The 14,905-nt window shown below is 38.7% G+C and overlaps 1 protein-coding gene across 23 annotated transcripts in view; it reads right to left on the bottom strand.

The window, feature by feature from the left end:
• Positions 1-14,905, bottom strand: part of LOC111242977 (RYamide receptor-like) — a 138,966-nt gene that overhangs the window by 101,399 nt on the left and 22,662 nt on the right. For 18 of the 23 annotated variants that reach the window (XR_015319784.1, XR_015319783.1, XR_015319785.1 and 15 more), the window contains one exon: positions 10,084-10,212. The exons of 2 other annotated variants lie outside the window; for them this stretch is intronic. The gene's annotated coding sequence lies outside the window, so the exon portion shown is untranslated. Of the gene's footprint in view, positions 1-4,702; positions 5,500-7,289; positions 7,376-9,389; positions 9,535-10,083; positions 10,213-14,905 lie in introns of those variants that run through there. 3 more of the 23 variants (XR_015319789.1, XR_015319788.1, XR_015319787.1) reach the window with 3 other exon arrangements.

The raw sequence follows: 14,905 nt of genomic DNA, 5'->3' as shown, positions 1-14,905 counted from the left end.
AATATTGATTTTGTAACAGTATGTACTAATCTTTTAGACACTGAAAAATTAAATAACATTTTACGCTATAAAGATCAGACAGGTTTAAAGATACAAAAATACTACATTAGTTCGTATTAGTGTTTTGTGTAGTGGCAGACCTATCAGAAACAACAGACAGGCCACAAATTCCTAAACTGAGCATCCCAGAAAATTCGAAGTAAGTGATTTTATTTGATAATAACAGACGTTAACTATTGGAAAAAAAACATGTGTTTCAGTTTAAGACTGATTCTATTTAAATATGATATAACTTAAGAAAGTACTTGCTTTTTTTTATTATGTTCAGATTAAGCACAAATGTAATCAATAAAAAATTCCAAAGGCTTATGCCGGTCATTGTTGCGTGTTTGTAAAGCGTCCTATGAAAAATATATTGAAAAAGCACTCCTCGTGTCGATGTAATTATACCTTCCGTTCATGGCAACGTAACGAACTCTAGAGGTGGCCTACGCCCGAAATCGGTGTAAATGCACACAGGTTCTGATCTGTTACAGATCGTTGCTCCACCAGCTAATCAGCAATCTACGTAGAGGTTGTAATACGTTCAGCCGTAAACCGTCTAGTCAATTATTGTTTGTGCCAATCACACACAAGTTCTTCTATAACTATCCGTCGTTTTTCTGCGTTCTATTGTTGCATTCATACGTAACGATTTTTATCTTCGCTAAATTGTGTTCTGCTACCGCGAAATTAAGCTCCTCAAGGTCGAAATGTCCTTAAATATTTATAAACTGCAGAAATGCCTCGAGAGAAAGAGAGACAGTTAAAAATTAGTTACGTTTATAACGTTACAGCGTTGTATTACATAAGAAGTGTGATGACGTAAACGAACAAGCTATTGCGTAGAAGTAATTTCTTGTGTTCACACGTAAACGGATTTTATTGATCACTATAACAACTATTTATATAATTCCATTCATATTTTCTTATTAATTTATGTTTAATAAGCTCAACGCTTTAGAGGCTTAAGGAACCGCTCAATACAGGTCTCTAGAAATAGACAATCCAACTCAATCAGAAATTACGTACAGTTGAGTGTTGATTACAACGTAAGTCGTCGATAGTTACAATATAACGATTCAAAAAAATAGAATTGTTACAATTGTTTAAAGTATTATCCTATTGAGCGTTTTTCTTTTTTCCGCCTATTCCTTCAAACACTAACTTGTTTCGAAAGTGTGTTCTACCTCGCTTTCAATGTTACTTTCTTTCATGTCTAGATTACTCCCATCATTTTACTCTTAATTTATCCTTCCATTTTCACCCAGTTCGCGCGCATCTACGCAACGATGCATCTAGTAATCCAATTAGTTTTTTACAGTCGACCAGGCGTCCTGCTAAATGGAGCTTTTAAGGTAAGATTCAGTTGGGGTTAGCGAGTGCTGATGGGACTTTCCAAAGAGCGTGTTTTCCGTTTCACTAGTTTTAGATGAATACATTACGTATGCCTAAACTTTATATACCGAAAACAGTTCTCGCAAATAATTTTACACATAATATTATTAGTATTTGCTTCATTTCCGTTTCAGAAGACCCTCTCACTATTGCCGTGATTAACAAATTCATTTCTCTTTTCAGTCGGTATAAGCATACAGTTTACTCTTAAACGATGCATTACCAAGGACGAGGATTTCCATAGGCTGGTCTTTTAATTAGCTTCTTCGTATAAAAATTGCAAATCAATGCCTACTAAGAACGCTCAAATTAGCATTGACAATACCTTATCCCTGATGGAATAAAACTCAGCTAAGATGTAGAAATTTAAGATATGTTGTTAGAAATCAAAGGCATATGGCAGCAATAATTTGTGTTAGCGTTAGCAACCGTCAGAAATACAAGAATATCACGGATTGACATAGGTTTGTTGTTTGGTAAATTAATTTTAATGCCCTTGGAAATTTCTTTTGCGTAAACAAGTTTTCGCAGTCATTTCTTCGGTATAACATCAAAAACTTTCCCCGACTAGAAGCTCAAGCCGAAGTGGATTGCGTCAAACTTATTTGGGATTTCTCGAGCAGGACTATGAAAATCAAGTTATGGAGGTTAATGGAGGCGGGATGCTTATGGAAAAGAAAGAAGACTTCAACTGGTCGGTCTGAATACCTTTACAACAAAACGTCACAAAAAATAGTCACAAACTGAAATCCGTGCCGTTAATGAGGATTTCGATAATAGGTATGAACATCTTGACCTATTGAAGAAGTTCACTCGTGCTTAGACTGTAAAATATGAAAATGAATACCAAAATTAAATAAGTCTGAGCAAGCGAGCGAGTACACAGAACTGATGAAGAAGATGTGTAGAATTGAAGAAACAGCCTTGACAGGTAAATTTATTTCTGCATGAAAGAAGGTACGCAAAAAGCCTCAGAAGAAATACTAGCAAGCAGGCTACTGTAACAATTGAAAGAGGTACCAAAAGTCTGGCGTTTTTCCTAACGAGTTGCCGTTTTTAAAATTTGGACCCATCAAGTGTGACATTAGATTATATCGGGTGATCGTGCAAACTTTTCAAGTCATTAAAACTCTTGAGAAAATGTTTCTTAGGCGTTTATAGGCGAGCTTAGGACATAAGCATGTTTTGCGTATCAGCAAATAGGCTACTGATATACGCTTAGAACAGTGGTATGGAGCCGATAGACCATACTGAAACAGTGCAAGTCACAAATGAGCCTGGCGTAACGGTATTCTTTGACGTTGCAGGGGTCTCGATTAATTTAGTCACTCAGCTCTAAGCGGATCTCTCGTGGAATGCGCAGTCTTTTTAAATGACAAATTCTACGAGCTCATCTTGCACTGTCTTTATGGTACGATAGTTATACATACGATAAATGAGTAAGGCGGAACGTCTAGACAATAGAGTTACATTTGACTATAGAATACTACCTCTAATCTTATTTGTGATGTCCATGGCAAGCATCCATGCTTATAAAGACTTCGGTGTTTAGAATACTCTGATGCTAGAGCATTAAGGATACGATTAGCTGGAAAGACCGTAAACAACGGATAAAGCTCACTGTAAACTACCCTATGGAGAATAAATGAATGATACAAAGTTGCTCGGAGTATTGCCACAACAAGATAAAAGAAAATAGATTATTTCAATAGAGGAGATTAATACACGCAGGAAACGTACACACGTTGCTAGAGAATATGTGCAGTATTGCATGAACGATTTCAATGGGCCTGAAACTGTGCCTGAGCATTACTGTGATATAAGATGGACCACGCCTTGACATTTTTAAGCAACAAGCAATAAAATTAACCTAGGTTGCTTGATATGCTGAGGTAATGTTAGGCCTTTTGGACATGGTATTGGCTTAGTTTTCAACAAGTATAGGCCACCTGATTAGCAAGGAACTTTTATCCATATAACATCTCACCCTATTTATAGGATGTAAGCACTTGGTAGTCTAGATTCTGCTGCGCAAAAATGCTAAGCGTGACAGCGACAAAAACACTGACGCAGCTTCTAGCAGCTAATCAAAAGTTGAATGTCTCGAACTCACTGGCCGTTAAAAACAGCAGTAGGATTGACCCCTCACTAAACACAAAGATGACGGGCCTTACAACCGGCACGGTGAGTGCTATCTGAAATACAATGTTAAAGAGGAGATATCGGTTGACTTCATTGATAGTTTGCAGGCCACAAAACTAAAATTTACCGACTAAATGACGGTTGGAGTAATTCACACGACCCTAGAAGCTGTCTGTCAGAGCTGACTGCAATTTATGAAGCGCTGCTAAAGGAAACTAGTCTACGTACCTATAGATATTATCGTGCATTATCACATGTGGCTTCCATTCTGCAATTAATCCGTTCGGTCTCTTGACCACTTAGGATCATAGGCTGACATATCTTAGTATTTCTACATGTGTATGAAGCCACCTATACTATCGTGGTGTATGGCTATTGCGCGCTATGTCGCGTGGGAACACAAATGGATTAGGAAAAGCATTAACGGCATGTGGAGCTAGAAACAAAACTATGGAGTTGTTCATTCGTCGATGTTCCCCTACATGGCTTTCAAAAGACAGTGGGAACAGTTGAAACGTGCTAAAGCTAACAATTTATGTGAGACTTGATGACATTATACATGTGCTAGATCATTTCACACAAATTTTTTCACAAAAAAAAAAAAAAGGAGTGGCTAAAAAATGAGGATGAAAGCAAAAAGAATCTGACTTCAGCTAAATGCTTTCGTTAAATTAATTATGCAAACAAATTTCGTTTTAGTTCCTCAATTACGATTGCTAAAATGATCTGAGATCGTTTCACGTTGTTTTTTGATTCAATAAAAAGGGAAATGAAAATATATTTTAGCACTAACACATATTTCATACTGTGTATAAATCCAATGAAGGCGTAATAAGAAGAAAGTTTGATGGCCTCTGGTTTCAAACAGTTTGACAATCACCTGATGTTGACTTATCCTAATATCCCGAAATAAAGTACTCGAGAAAGCTATTACGGAGTTCATAGATATTACTATCTGAACAGTAGAGAATGTTTGTTATTTTTTTACGATGAGTCTTTTACCTGAACCGGTCTTCACCTTTATCGCCTAACACTCCGTGCACGCATTTCAATTTGCCACACTTCAGAATGCTTTCGTTGAACTGGATTTTGTTGAAGTTGAACTGGGTATCCATCCTTCGGATCGATCAAAAATATTTCGCGAGAGTAAGTAAGAATATCTTGTCTACTTGTGTTGATTACATCAAATCATCTGTTTAATGTGGCAGTAATTATACATGTGTTTGGGTACGGTAACGGTATAGACAACCTAATTAAAGGAACTTTACCTGAATCGGTAAGTATGTCTTGTTTCTGAAAAAAATTCTGGACGGAAGTATATGAGTAAAGTTCACACTAGCGAGGCCTATTAGCTGGTACAGTTGAGCCGTTTTATCAAATAAGCTACTGCACGACACTACTGACAAACCTGTAACCTATATAACCTCATATTTTGTCCAGCTTTCGCGTATAAATGGTTATCAAAAAATAACGTATGTATTCGTGGAGAATTCAATATAACAAGAATCCATAAAGCATTTTTGCATAAGCAGATTTTTTGCACTTTTTAGCAAAGCTACTGTAATAGATGTGAAGAGCCTTAAAGGCTTGGAACTCTTCGAAGGCATGTTTGGCGACATCTTTGAAAGGTATGCCAAGGCAAGCTTCCAACTCCTGTTGAATGTCCTCCAGTATAATCTAGGGATTATCTGTATTTTCATAAAAACGTTAAGAGTTCACCCGTGATGGCATATGGTGGCAATCCTGATCAAGAATGATTAAGCTTGCCTAACCACCAGGAAACGGGGAGAAACGGGCAGTTCAGTAGGCTTACGAGAAGAAGATAAATTGTACAACAATAGTGATCGAGGAGGCGTATGCGTTCGGGTATGCTAAAGACTCTCCATCCGCTTCTTTTCTGAGGAATTCTAAGCCATCAATCTGAAATTGAAACAGTTCTATGAGGAGTTGCGACGCTTTGATGTCTCGCTGGTCTACACCGTTGGATCTGTGCTCTCTTATCAATCTGTTAATCTATATGCGGACCGCGATACGTGTGAACTAACCCTTTTGATCTAAAAGAATAGTAAAAATAGATGCTTGCATCAGTTTTCCATCACGCCAGGTGTAATGGCGTAACCAGAATAGCATCCGCGCTACTAAAAGCATAATAGTGGTCTTAATACTATTGCGGGATGAAAGTTGGCTTTTGAAAACACAGCAGTTTCTTGCAACGGCCCAAAAAAATATATTTTAAGCATGAAGTACGATGACATGAGCTGATACAAAAAATCTTAATTCGTTTAGCTGGGTATTGAGTGAATATCAGTCGACTACTAACCGCAGGTTATTTTGCACCTGAAACAGCGTATGAACGCTACCGTAAACCACACTTAAATAAAACTAAAATCTAATTTTAGATTACGATATGTATGGCTTAGTTTGACGTTAGTTTAAGGTAGCCACCGCAAATTCTAATTTCAGCACTGCTAAAGTTCGAACACTGTCATACGTCATTTTCAGCTGCGACTGATTCAGCCGAGGACCTTCCCGTGGCCAGCTGATTGTGGACCCGGCTTCATATCTTTGTCGCCATAACGGGAGTTCGATTAGGAAAAATGTATAACATTTAATTCGAAGATAAAGACATTCATAGCCCCCCATATTATGACTACGAAAGCGACAGGGTGCAGGTGACAAATGTGTCATTCAAACTAATAGTTTTTAGCTAAATGAAATTAGATGTTAGGCCATTGAAAAAAAACCCAGGCCGGTTACTGGGTAAACTAACCTCGACACTCATGAAGTCCACCTTAACTACTTATAGTTTTATCTTTGCGGGGCTCTTTACTGGCCACCTAGACAAGTAATGCGCATTTTAGTCTTTGTGTAATTCCCGTTTAGCTTTGGTAGATTCAGTGAGAGTCTAACCGTGTTAGACGTGTCATTACAAAACAGCCCCCTTAGAGTTAAGTCTAATACAGATTTTTTATACCGTCCATACGTAAAATTGACTGTTGGGAGGTTGGCTTGTAACATCACTTTTACAAAGTACGCTCGAGGCGTGTTACGAATCTTGGCTACGTCAGTTGACTACAAACCCAAATATATTTTTTGCATACGAAAGCAGATTGCAGAACTGTATATTCCGTTGTTAGTGGCTCCGTCCAAACACTGGCAAACAACCTAACCTAGATCGATTAGTAGCATTATAATGCTAGATATTAATCTTTTTGATTAATCAATTTGAAAAGGAAAGTATTTTAAAACACGTCTGCACGGAGAAAAAAGGAACGAGCAAAGCGTATCTATTACAGGCATCTCGTGTTGCGTATGAGTTTAGTAAACGGAAGCGCCTCGATAGGATCACGTGCGCGGACGAATTTGCCGATGGATAAAATGCTTTTCAAGCCCATTTGAACTAGATTGTTATAATATATATCTCAAAATCCCGATGATATAGTTCGCTTATTTCATACTTGAGTATTTCCCATCGTCGCAGTGGGTTTTAATTGCCCAGCTGTTACGCAAGTACGCCCTTTCGTAAGGGTATCGATTTTTTTTAGTTTGAAGGTTTTTGTCAAAACTAAGCAGACCTTCAAATGTCTTACCTAAGAGCCTATAAATATTATTATCGTTATACGGGGAACAATATTTCGAAACAAAATAGCATTTGAAGACGGGTGTGCTACAAGCTTTAGTACATAAAAACGTCTTCTTGAAATCCAAACCTTGTCTTATTATGCACAGCGAACGATATTTGCCTGGCCTGATCACGCGATGATCCAGCCCACCTTACGGGCCCTTGTAGATACTACTGAATAACGAGACCGAAATACGTGACTTGTCTCAACATATGCAATAAACATTAGAGTCGTGCATGATACCATAAATATAAAGATGTAAAGTTGCCTAAGGATAAATAATACACGTTTTTTGACAATGCGATTCATTTTAATTAAGTGGAGTGATTGAACTATAGTGTCTCCTTCTTCACAAAGAGCTTTCTACTTGTAACACGATGAGTCGAAACCTATTAGAAAGTAGCATAAATTTAGAAAATGGCAAACCGTCAGTTAGGAGGTGAGACCGGAAATGGAAGTGTGGAACAAACCGAAAACTTCGCTGTTCTTCCAATAAACGTATTTTACGATCAAACGATCACTCTTGAATTTGGTGTTCCTTCTCCGTACATATCTATTGCATGAGTGCTTTCCATCCGGGTAATTCTTTTAAAAAGAACGTAAAACGTCTTTTATATCTACGTTTATTATTAATGTACATGATTACGTGCTACTAAGAGAAATCTATTACTGCCTATCCGTACAGTATGCTTGCTCACTTGTTTGGTAAAAATAGCGGAATACGAGCAAAAAGGTCTATGACCTGCATACAGAATGGCTACACGAGCAGCATATGATTACCAAACTATGCAGTGCTTTAGCCTACGGCAATCTAAAACGAATCCTGTTTAATACGAAAGGGCGGTACCATCAATTTTCGCAATATAGAAGTCTGTATTCAATAATGGATTGCTTCGTTCATATGCTGACAAATGATTTGGGCGACCGTGAGCCCGAATACCATGGGAAATTCAACTAGAAATATAATAAACAAGTAATGGCCACGTTTTCGACAACTCTTGTTATGGGAGCAGAAATCATAACAAAACAGTGTCATCGCTCGCAATCTGCACTCTAACTATAGGCATGTGAAGGCCTCGGAGACTACTATATAACTGCAATGACCGTTCAGTTGATACAATGTATGCTATGACAAAACGTATAGAAGTACACAGATACGTACGCGATGTGATACTAGCTTAAAAAACAATGCATCATAGCTAAGCATCTATCTAGAAACATGGAGTGAACATGATAGCACGGACCAAACGCCTTTATACGGTGCGTTGTTACAATTTCAAATAACAGCACAAAGCTGTGCGAGATCTACGCCGGTACGTAAAGGTTTGTTATCCTTACTCGTTGTTACGATTCTGACAAATAAGGAAGTACGATGTTGAATGGCATTGCATGTCATTTATTTACCTTAGGATATTCTCAAGAATTTGCGGATGGATCAGTAAGTTTTTATGCAGACCATTTTGAAACAAATGCGTCGTCTTCCCTTCGGACGATTGTTGACAGCTAATTTCTGCAACGACGGTTTTTTGGAGACGTGCGTTGCGTTATCTGTTTAAATACTGCACGCCATTTCGCCTAGGCACGTATATTAATTAACTTTAATGAATAAAACTTGAACTAATATGTACGACTGTATATTTCTTCAAATGGAGATTATCCTGATTTAGTGCAACGCACCAAGAGGACTAGCCCACCAGAAGTTACCATATTTGCAATGTCCAGCCTTAGCCTAATGAGCGTCAGATTGTGACACTTCTAACATTACCATAATGTCGTGGTCAGAAGAACTAATAGTTTCACAACGTGAACCGCATTACGTTTCTATCGGACAAAGGACAACTGCTTCAGGAAAACAAAACCTCAGTTGAACTGCAAGCTTCAATCGATTCGTCATAACTCTCAGGGCCACTTAAGTGTGTGTGTTTACATAGACTTCTTCTAGACTACTTCAACTAGACAGCTTCGTCAGAACACTCTTTTTTTCTGTCAATCTATTTGCTACGTTTCTGTGCGTGAAATATCTATAGTATTTCTTAAGCAACGCACGACGTTTTTTGGGACAAATGAGCTTTACACTGCACTAGTCATTGTACGTTGCCTTCACAAACTACCGCTTACATGATAACACATATTAAAAATAACCTAAGAATTCACAAATAAGACTATCATAGAATAAAAACGCGTTACTAAAATCAGGCAGTATCAGCTGTAGCCCTTGACGCTTGTTTTATGCATATTTTTAATTGGTAATAAGGCATTTTTATAGTTGGTACCATTTTATGAAAATGTCGTTTATGCCGTCACCGTAAGGATAACGTTTCATTTGAGGGTTCTGTAAAACAAATTGTAATCATTATAAAATCCCAGAATAGGTCTCAATATTATATTCGATTGCGTTTCTTCGTGGCGAGCAAAATCGTATGAGGGCACTAATTGATAATTCTGCTTCAAACTGCTTGACTTTTCATGAAAGGCGAAATTTGTCAAAGAATTTCAATGATGCTTGCAACCTTAAGTGGTATTTGCCGCGGTTAGTGTCGCCGTATAACCTAGTCATTTGGGGATAGGGTCGGTCAACTTAGACAAGTTGCGATTAATTCTATTCGTTCGAGCAATGGTTTTTTAGTTTGTTTTTTGAAAATTGCTTTCTTTTTTTGTTATCAGGTTCATGTATTATCTGAAAGCACTTTCGTTGCTCAGTCTATTACCATCGCCTTGCTTTAGTAACAAAACGGTTTTCCTTCTAAGGTAAATGCTTGAAAAGGTATGAAATCCCAATCTCAATAAAATTAAAAAATTGAAATTTTTTAATTTAAGAAATTTAAAATTAAAAGTATTATGTGATATACCTACAGTTGTTTTGAATATTTTTATTCCTTACCTTCATTCATAACTGTCTGCTATTTGCCTGCTAATCTTAGGGGTACGTTGTGGTCCAAGTTCGGAGCCCGAGCGTAGACAGGCGTTGTTTAGTGCTGAGAAGCAACTATCTGATCGGCCGGATATAGAACTTGAAACAAAAAAATCAGTCGTTACTTAAAAAAAATACTTATCTTCTATTTGCTAAAATATATTTGGAGTTGTTTTATAGAAAAATTAAATATATTCTTTGCCTGACGTCTAAAAGACTGCAGTGTCATTATCGAAGGGAACACGTGTATTAGGTAAACACAGCGCCCAATAGCAATACACAATGTTTGTTTTGGATGTTAGCGATGCACCCAGGTCGAAATAAAATTACACCTGGATTCTGAAGTAATCATTACGTACGAATTGGTGTCGTGTGCCTATGGCTTTTTAGTGTACAGAAATGTACTAAGATAGATTTGCAGTCTCTGTCCCTTAACTAAAGGTTTGTGATAGCAGGTATTTTTGATACGATTGCGAATAAAGTGAGATTTGTACAGGCCTTGTTACGCCCTTGTTTTTAAACATTTCTCCCATAAAAAGTGCTGGGGAAGTCAGAGTGCTCGACAATGTTATATAGCAAACGAAATATACAGTCTTAGCGAGCAGTGTGTATCATACGTGCATTCATATCCCTAAAAAATATGCCATTGGTTGCATTCAAATTGGGCATCTCGGTTAATTATCTCATGTTCCATGCAATTTCCTATTCAAAACTATTCCGAAAACCTTCTATGGATCACGTTCTGACTAACGAATTAGAAGCTGCAGCGTTTTCATTAATGGCTTGGAATCAGTTTAAACTATTGCCAGAGTAGTAGTATAACACGAGTGATCTTGCTGGACTCAGAGACTATCCAGTAGAGCGATGCTCGCCTATCTTATACCCAGCTTCAGCTTGAGCTAGTAAAAGTTCGGTCCTATTTCCTATTCGAATCCTATCGAATTGTAGTATAAAACATATTCAGTCACATACAAATTACCACCACATGTCATCAAAAGGTACGAGGCACAAGAGTCGTGGTTTCAAACGTGCGGCCTGCAGTGAAGAACCGCTAAGATATTCGCACACTAGCTAACTTGAATCCGAACAGTGTGCGATGCTTACAATCCTTTAGATCATTGCTTCGCATTTATGGTAATATCGCCATAGACGGTAATACCGTCTATAGCGATATTACCGTAAATGTACATCTGTGGCATTAATATGCAGTTTGAAAACCTAAGTATAACATTGCGGTTGATCTCGTAGCGCTTGTAGTAACGTAATAATTTTTTTCAGTATCAAATATATATATTCCGCTAGTTATCAGCTTTGCTGCGTGGGGTGTGTTTCCTGGCCTAGGGAGTCCTATTGGGCTATGCTAGCCGTCTTCATTCCGTGCAAATTCCGAATTTATAAGGGGTTATGAACGAACGACTTTTCTGTCGAGAATGATCGACCCCGCTAGAGCGACTACACATTCCCTTTTTGGTTTGCTGAAATTTATGTCATATCAAATAAACACGCCCGGACACGCATTTATATCATTCCAGGTGCCCTTTACACATCGGGATAGCGGAACTCACGTCGATGCCTGCAACAGAACCTACAACAAACGCGAGCCGGCTGTGCAGATGCTTCACTGGAGTCAAAAATATCAACAGCTACAGACTATACACAGTCTACATTCATCGCAGTCTTTATCAGCGTTCGAAAACAAGCGCATTCCCTATCACAACAGTCACAACTAGGCAGCGTGAATTTTAACGAAACGTTTACCTGCAGGTAGAAAGATGTCACCTGCAGGACTAGCGATATAACCATCAACCCAGCAGGCAAACGACGCCGTAAGGTGTACTCAATGCCCACATCAGACTGGTCCACGGAACACCTCATGGCATGTTTGAACATATGAGCCTCGTGAAATTCCTATTTCATTCAGTCATGGAGTTCGAAAAGCAGGTGCCAAATTGTCAAGTGAAACAGAAGTGTGTAGCAGTGATGGTGCCCGAAAATAGAGTACGAAACGTTTTCAAAGGACAGCCCAAGTTATTCTCCGCTACGAAGAACAGCGCTAGCGGTGGATCCCGCGCTGATAGAGACGCTTCTTAAGAAAACATTAATGATTATTCATGCGGCACCAGTGAGTGAAGTATGTTGACAATACCCGTGGACCAGCTGGGGTATTTGCACGGATATGCCCACAACGTTGAGAGTTTTTCCGAGACGCAAATCAGCTTGCAAACGAAATTCAAACTTCATGTGCTCTCCCTCTATTCCTTCTTCAACCAGGACTACAAAACGGCAAATGATTATTGCAATGCACTATTTTCGGTTCCTTCGTTCTATAGAACATCGCGTCCCGTCGTCGGAAACGGACAGTTCAGTTACAAAAGTAAAATAGCCGGATTGCTATTGCTAGAAGGATAAGGCTTTCTTTAGATGTAAAAATCTTATAGTCGAGAAACGCAGGGATCAGAAGATGTTCATGTAGCGTTCATCAATGGGGTTTGGATAACAAACTTAATCGGACTGTCAAAGCCGAACGTTCTATTAGCCAAGTCATTTTTAAAAGGATCAATCCCCACCGCACCAAGCTACCGTTAAGAAACGCTTGCTAGGAAAGGTAGGACCAAGTCGAACAATTAGACCGTGCCCAGCAGTTGACAGTTTGGTGAAGCAGGTTCGAGCTGCATTGTCGATTGAGCGGCCGGCTCCAGTACGCGACACCTTGAATCGCCGCAGACGCTTGCAAAGACTATTACGGAGCTTGTAGCGCGGTTGAACTTTTAGGAGACGCTAAAAATTGTACAAACTATGAGGAGGCTGCAACCCTCTCGTTCTTCTCCTTAGAAGCCCTAGAGAATATAGAACTACTCGTACTAACCGAGATTTAGAAAACTAGCCTTTTTAATTTACCACGTTTCTATTTTATACACTATTCTACTCTGGAAAAAAATGAATCAGGCCATCCTAGAAAAGACGCCCCCGTATTCTACAATTATAAAATAGGAAATCTTACTCCAGTGAGGAACAATGTCATTTCCTTTTGTGGACCAGTGACTAAGTCTCATAGCAGCCTTTGCTCAGTCGACTGATTCAAGATCAACGTGCGTACAATTAAAGAAGCTAGTTAGTGGACCGGAAACGCTGTTTTGTTATTTTGCCTTCCCTGTGGTTATTGCAGGGGACTTCAGCGCCCACCTCAATCAATCGAACTCGAGACACGCTACGGCCCATTTGTACCGTTATTTAGACCCCTGGCAGATTTGTCGAATCCATTCTATGAACTCAGCAAGATTTTTATAACCCATATAACGCGAAATAGTTCAAATGCATCTATATACCTTTTCTGATATTGAAATTTAACTGTTTACGCATCCCCACTAAGGCGCTTGTCACTACCGCCAAGGATATAATCAGTCAAGTTATTGCTATTCATTTTGGTAGAATGGATTCCCAAGGCACATGTCTACACCATCGAATGCTACGAATCCGTATCCAAAAACCTCAAGTCGACAAAACTTTTGTGTTAAGTGTTGAAAGGACAATTTAATAGCTTGACCATGACAAAAGCAATCCAACCAAAAATCTTTCCAAATCTCAAAGAAGCATGGCTTCGAAGCGACGGTTAAGGTTCGAAATTATTTAAATAGGAATAGCTTTTCAGGAAATTCTAGTACGGGTTCTTCAAGAGAACACCTGTTGTGCGAACATTGAATAAAAACTCGAGCCTATCTAACTTGAATAGGAACCAAATGTCGTTTACTCAATAATGGTTCGACGTCGTTGTGTATGATTAATCTAGTTATATAGTCTTTAGACACTTCGCAAGTGGGGATTAGGTCTTTTGCCTACTAATCTTAAGGACACGTTGTGATCCGGGTTTGAACCCGGCCATAGACACACCTTCCGGCCGTAGACAATCAGACTAGAGAATCTGAATGGATGGAATGTCTAACAGCGACACCGGGCGTCAGTCTTAAACCAGAGGGACACTATTGAACCAATGTATATCTTTTAAATTGAACAGATAGTCCGACATGAGACGTAAGGCTACCTAGAAAAATCTCAATTTGCGGGCTTTTGAGTATGCTCATCAGAAAATAAGGTTTTCTGTAATAATATTGACACCATACAAAAGTCAGAACTTACATAGGTTGCGCATGCTACACAACATAAAGGTTCTAAATGTTTCAAGATCCACGTAATGTTGTTTAGCGTTCCTTCAGATGGATGACTTCTAGCACGAAGCAAGATATGCCTACGCCCTGGTTTCGAACCTTTTAGTTTTAGAAGGTCAAGGAGTTTAGGAGGAACTAGAAGGCAACCACGCTATTATTACCGCAGCACCAACCGGACAACATGGACGTCTTAGATAAAGCAACCGCTGCCATTATTATAAGCACCAATATGGTGGAATCCACGCTTCCCTGTTCTCTAGAGGATAAAACGATGATCGCGTATGTAATCTCTTAACAAATAGAAAGTGGCCCACTGGTAGATATGTATTACTTAGTTTTTGTTGACACCTTTATTTATATAAATATCCCTATAGCACTGAGCACTAAAGACAACTTAATCTTATACATCGCTCTAAAATAGAGAATTTCAAGATGCGCCACGTTAAGTCGATCTTCTGCTCGAGAAAGCACACTCTTTATCGCATAAAATTATAACTTATTTTGTGGAAATGTTCAAATTTCCAACCGCATTACCATTATTACCTTTACTTGCTTCTAAGTGTTTTCACATAGCTTAAAGCGTGTTGCAGATCTTACCAGCGAAAGACAGTACATCGTATTATTAGTAA

Source organism: Varroa destructor, unplaced genomic scaffold (assembly GCF_002443255.2).
Source record: "Varroa destructor unplaced genomic scaffold, Vdes_3.0 BEIS01000001.1, whole genome shotgun sequence".
Lineage (NCBI taxonomy): Eukaryota > Metazoa > Arthropoda > Arachnida > Mesostigmata > Varroidae > Varroa > Varroa destructor.
The sequence above is the reverse complement of the archived record's forward strand: the minus strand, read 5'-3'. Positions and strand labels throughout refer to the sequence as shown.